The following is a 5878-nucleotide window of genomic DNA, read 5'->3' as shown; positions in this document are numbered from 1 at the left end:
TTCATTTCTTGGAATTTCAGCCCCCATGAATCCAATGGATCCATGTCCTGAGAGTGTGGGTGTTTCAGCAGAAATCAGGCGACGCATATGTATTCCGGGTGTACAGATATTATAGGAACATAAGTCTCCTTTAGTGGGTCCCTGTGTACTGTGAACTGTTAGAAAGTTTAAAGACGTGTGAAACCATCAACTGAAAAGGGACACACTTCCCTCCATTGGTACGGTGCATAGAGCTCTGAACCAAAGGAAAGAGGGAAGAAGAAAGGCCCATGGGACGCTAGTGGGTAGAATCACATTTACCTTAGGAACCTCTCGTCGGATGCAGCCCCTCCCCCAACACTGACAAGATGCAGCAGCCATTGGGGATGGCAGTTAGCGGTTGGATTCCAGGTGGAATGTTGGTGTTTACCGCGAGGCTTGTTGTGGCTGTTGGATCCTAGGTAACCGGGCAGAGTTCTGTGGGTGGATCAGTGTGATGGAGGGGCTGCCGCCCTCTGTGGAGCTTGGCTTAGGTGTTTGGTCCGGGAAGCTGTGTAAGTTCGAGATACTGCTGCTGCCCAAAGACCTGAGGTCACAGGTCAGTTTCCAGAACCTGAAAGGGCAGACAGTGGAAGATCTGCCTGTCATCAGCTTACTGGTCAGGCTCCGAGGTACTTTCAGACTTGCCCAGTCCTGGTGAAGTCGACTTTAGGGGAGACACGAAGAGAAGCTGGCCGATAAGCTGGCTGCACGGATTGAGGAGAGATGCGAACACATGGATGAGAGATGTTCTGCTACAATGGAGAATACTGGCGTGGAGACAGCTGTAGAGGATACCAGGCTCAAAAGACATTCATGAGACCTATTGAAACTCACTGATACAGGCAGAAACATACGGAGTGCCAACGTGGACTTGAGGAAGTTCCTCAATTCTCTTCTCCAATAACGGGTCCAAGGTCCCTGACGTCTGAAGGAGAAGAAATGGCAGAGATGATCAAAACGCTCCTGTTCTTGGAAGAGGTCGTGAGAATCCACACGTCCCAAGGGGCATTCCCAAGCCATTCAGACCAAAATTCAACAAGCCCAGGTAAGCCTTTTCCCAGGTTTGGGCCTAGCTAGTGAGCACTTGCCCTTGCCTCCCCTCCACTCAGGCATCCATTTTGAAGGATCAGTACCTGAGCTGCAATGAAGCCATTACGAGAAGAGCAAGCCCCTCGTAGAATCAGAGTTCCTCCAGCTTCACTCTCTGTGAACAACAGTGAACACCTTAAAGGTCAAATAGTCTCGGCTGAAATAGATAAAATTGAATACTTAGCTCACACCTAGAAACGATGTCCTTCCGCTAGATTCAGCAAATGTTGTGTTTATGTCTTCCCTGGGGTGAAGGGAGTGTGGTAAGTGAGGGGAATCTTTGACTGAACATGAATCTGTATTAGGCTTCAGTTTTTCAAGACAGTGAAGGTAAATAGTACAAGTCAGAAAGTGAACTGAACTGTAAAAGTCGCCAATGACATTAAAGACACAGCTTATGTGGATCGTCTTTCACTTGAGTCAAGCCCCCGGGGGCACTATATCATGGGGGTGCAGACTTGGTTGCGTTAAATGGCTTTAAACTACAGGATCGGATGATTAAGCGTTCTCAACACTGATAGAAAAACACCTGGTTCTCAATAGACTAGCATAACTGCAGCAGGATTCTCCTAGCTAGAATGCCTCTAGGTGCTTTTGGATTCAAACCTAAATGTATATATTTGGTTTGTTTCCTCTTGTATTTTCCTAGAGAGGGATGTTACCCCTTGAAATGCCAACATTGGCCAGTAGGTGTCATTGGGATACAGGGCACCACATGCACAAGTGTATCCAAGGTTGGGGGTTATTCCATGTTTCCAAAAGTTATTTCATGGTTCCTGTTGGTTTCGGAGGCTTCAACCTTAAAGAGCTGACATGACCCCTTGAACAGTTTGGACTGCTAGTTTGCATTCTATCTGTCTAGCTTTTCCGTAGAGCTGACACAATGTTACCAAAATTGACAAGTCTGGCTTCTAGGTCGATTGAGTGTGTTTCAAAAAATAACTCCATTTTCGTATAACTCCCAAAACATGTAAATGAGTTCTGTTAAACTTCTTAAAGACTGCAAATGGGATATCAACACAATGTCAAAATAGTTGTCTTCGGACAATCCCTCCCACCACGGCTGTATAGAAACCAAGAGCTAAGCAAATATCACATTTCTGTGAAATGTATCTGGATAGTGTTGATTCATCGATGCCCAGTTGGCAGAGAAGAAGTGCAACCTGCACTCACTCGCTCCCATGTACAGAGCAATGGAAACATCCACTCACCCAGCCCTTAGCATAGGACACTGGCCGAAGAGAGGTCTGTTACTCCCAAAGACAGGATGAGGCCTCAGGACACCTGGAAGCAGGAGAATGCAAAGCAGGGAATGGAAACCAGTGCAGGTTCGGACCCCTGGTGATGGAGCAACAAGGGTGAAACTCTGTTTAACTTGGACGCACACTCTCAAGCGGACAGGAGACATGGGTTTGAAGGTGATGTGCTGAGATTTACAAGAGTGCACAGCAGATGCTTGGCTGAGAGAACTCAAAGAAACCAGCGCAAAATATCCCCACAGTTAATTCTGAGACCAAGATCCCAGCTGCCAAATTTGAGGTAGCAGAGGCAATGGTCATTGAGGCATAGAGCTACGGATGATGGCACACGCTGAGTCTCAGGGATCTGGAGTGCGTTGTGGGATGTGGTGGGTCGAATCAAGAGAGCAAACCAAACTGTGTACCAATAATAAATCAACCACACTAGTCGCGCGGTTGCGATTACCGATATGTCCCATGGCCACACCCAGTACATCTGCAGGACCAGGGACCAATTGGGAATTTTGCCAATAGAGCACGTGTGGGGCTGAATCAGAGATATCGTGCATCTGGTCTGAGGGATCCAGGGGGCCTTGAATTTGAAATCAGAATGAAAAGCCTTAGGATATGCTACATTCATAACCTGGGCTGGGATTATGGTTTGGTTTGAGTCACAGGATGCGCAACAACTCTGTGGTTGCCTTCGTGCACCCGTGCCACAAGGATGAGAGGACAAGGGAGAGTGGTCCAAGTCCACAGCGTGAGAAGAGGAAGCATTCCCTTCAGCACTATCTCCCAAAAGCGGATGCTACATTTTGGATGGCACTGGCACGGTACGGCGCCTAGGACAACAAGGAAGGTCTGCGGGATCATTCCAGCAGTCCCTGATATGTGACATCAATAGATATGATTCCACTGCTGTTTCTGTAGACAGAGAAGCTCTGGAAAGAACTGATTTCATTGGGACATTCCCGTGGCAATAAAAAGCAGAAGAGCACTCTCAGTTTGCTGTTTTGGAAACACTCCAAAATGACATAGAGAAGAATGCAGAGCTGAGAACTTTTAGAAGCTTCATTTCCACAAGAGGAAGTGTCCTGTGCACTTTCAGAAGTGTGAGATAAGTATAATCAAAATGAAGTTATGCTAATCGAAGTAGAATGGGTTGTTCATCACAACTAATGCAACACCAGCAATTGGAGATATACCAAACAACACACACAGGTACAGGTTATGGCATCAATGCCTAGGAGAAATTGTCCTCACAGAAATCCCATGGAATTGCGTAGAGACAAGAGTCTAAAATTTTCAATTAACAAAGCCCTAGAAGTCTACATTAGATACCTGATATTACCTGACCAGTAGAGATGAAGAAGAACAGTAAAAGAAACAGGAAGTACCATTTTCAGTTCCAAAGATATTGAAGGCGCAAAAGATAAGCTTTCAAACAACTAGTCTGCAAAACGCTATCCAGAACAAGTGTTGAAAATGAAGGTCAGGAAAACACTGAAGAACACCAGTGTCTCAGAATCACAAAAGGCAGAATACCAGAAAAGGGGAAGAGAAAGTCTCAACACGAGCCAAAAATATCAGGAAACTCAATGGTTGTGATAATATCAGGGCTAAAATTCAGTCCTTAGCAGACTAGATAATGCAGAGGGACGCGTGAATGACTGTGAAGACAGGGGAAGAGAAAAACCTCGGTCAGAAGCAGACATAGGAAAGCAAGTGCAAACAAATGAAAACATTGCAGTTGAACCCTGGGTTAAGACAGGGCATGAAAGAATAGAAATCATGAGTCCCAGATGGAAAAGCAAGAGATAAAGAAACAAAAAGTGTCTGAAAATTTATCTGTAGAAAAATCAGACTGAAACTTGCTGAAAGCCAAGAAAGAATCATCTATGCGAATTCAGGAATTACACAGCATCCGAAGGAGGTGGAATCCCAATAGACCTACCAGCAGCTGTATGATTCAAATCAACAAAGTTCACGAATATCCGAGTGATTTAAAATGCACCTGGAGGAAACAACATAGTCACAAGGAAACCTCCAGAGGGGTTTCAGCTGATATCTCGGCAGCAATATTGCAGGACAGGGAGGAGTGCCAGGACACAGACCATATCCTGAATGGCCAAATGCTGCCACCTAGGGTAGCCTATGCCACATGAACACCATTTCAAATAACGGCAGAGCTAGAGAATTCTACAGACCGGCAAATCTTAAAAGAATTCAGCAGTTCAAAAGTTTTTCTAAAAGAAAGGTTGAGAAAACTCCCCTGAATAGAAAAGCAGCAAGATGGAATGGAAAGAAGAAACCATTATTGGAAATGCAAGAAGAGCATGTGTGGCAGAGAAGAAAGAAGAAGAACTTAAGGAGGACATCAAAACCCTAAAGATGGGAGAGGGAAGCAGGAAATCATAGGTGATTGGAAGCACTCTCTTAAGTGAATCAGCTTATTTGACTCTGTTTGAAGTGAAAGGAGAGATGCATGGCCTGACGTGTTTGCAAAACAAGCGAGAAGAAGACCAACAAAGAATCAAACCAACAAACAAGCACCAAAATGGTATGGTTGGCTGACATATACAAAGGGAACCATGATTATTCAAAAGAAAATACTCAAGGTGAGGTCAAGGGTCATTCAGAACGCATCGACCCAGTATCGTGGCTTGCATGTACTCAGCACACTTGTATTCGGAAATCAGAAGCGTGCATTCATATTCGTAAATTTTGATTCATAAGAGCATATCGTGACCTAACACTAATGCCGATTTGGAATCAAATGGATTCCTAGTCCGTGATGTAGACTTGTATGTCTTCCAACAGGATGAAGGAATGCCATATTCTAGGCTACGTAGAGAAGAAATGTAAGAAGCCTATAACAAAGGCAAGTAGCTCTGCCAAAGTGTACTAAGTGCAAAAGAGACCGACAGCAAAGTGCACATTGGGGTTGGTTTCATTTCTTGGAATTTCAGCCCCCATGAATCCAATGGATCCATGTCCTGAGAGTGTGGGTGTTTCAGCAGAAATCAGGCGACGCATATGTATTCCGGGTGTACGGATATTATAGGAACATAAGTCTCCTTTAGTGGGTCCCTGTGTACTGTGAACTGTTAGAAAGTTTAAAGACGTGTGAAACCATCAACTGAAAAGGGACACACTTCCCTCCATTGGTACGGTGCATAGAGCTCTGAACCAAAGGAAAGAGGGAAGAAGAAAGGCCCATGGGACGCTAGTGGGTAGAATCACATTTACCTTAGGAACCTCTCGTCGGATGCAGCCCCTCCCCCAACACTGACAAGATGCAGCAGCCATTGGGGATGGCAGTTAGCGGTTGGATTCCAGGTGGAATGTTGGTGTTTACCGTGAGGCTTGTTGTGGCTGTTGGATCCTAGGTAACCGGGCAGAGTTCTGTGGGTGGATCAGTGTGATGGAGGGGCTGCCGCCCTCTGTGGAGCTTGGCTTAGGTGTTTGGTCCGGGAAGCTGTGTAAGTTCGAGATACTGCTGCTGCCCAAAGACCTGAGGTCACAGGTCA

General features: G+C 45.5%; 1 long non-coding RNA gene across 2 annotated transcripts; it reads right to left on the bottom strand.

Moving 5' to 3' along the window:
* Positions 1-555: 555 nt before the first annotated feature.
* Positions 556-1417, bottom strand: LOC140695562 (uncharacterized). 2 transcript variants are annotated; one of them, XR_012071211.1, is made up of 3 exons: positions 1155-1417; positions 856-946; positions 556-773 (listed from the first exon to the last, which is right to left on the bottom strand). It is a non-coding gene; the product is annotated as an uncharacterized lncRNA (long non-coding RNA). The 2 variants fall into 2 exon arrangements; XR_012071212.1 differs by having other exon boundaries at positions 595-725.
* Positions 1418-5878: the final 4461 nt, after the last annotated feature.

The sequence above is a fragment of the Vicugna pacos genome, unplaced genomic scaffold, assembly GCF_048564905.1.
Source record: "Vicugna pacos unplaced genomic scaffold, VicPac4 scaffold_400, whole genome shotgun sequence".
In the NCBI taxonomy this organism is placed as follows: Eukaryota; Metazoa; Chordata; class Mammalia; order Artiodactyla; family Camelidae; genus Vicugna; species Vicugna pacos.
The sequence above is the reverse complement of the archived record's forward strand: the minus strand, read 5'-3'. Positions and strand labels throughout refer to the sequence as shown.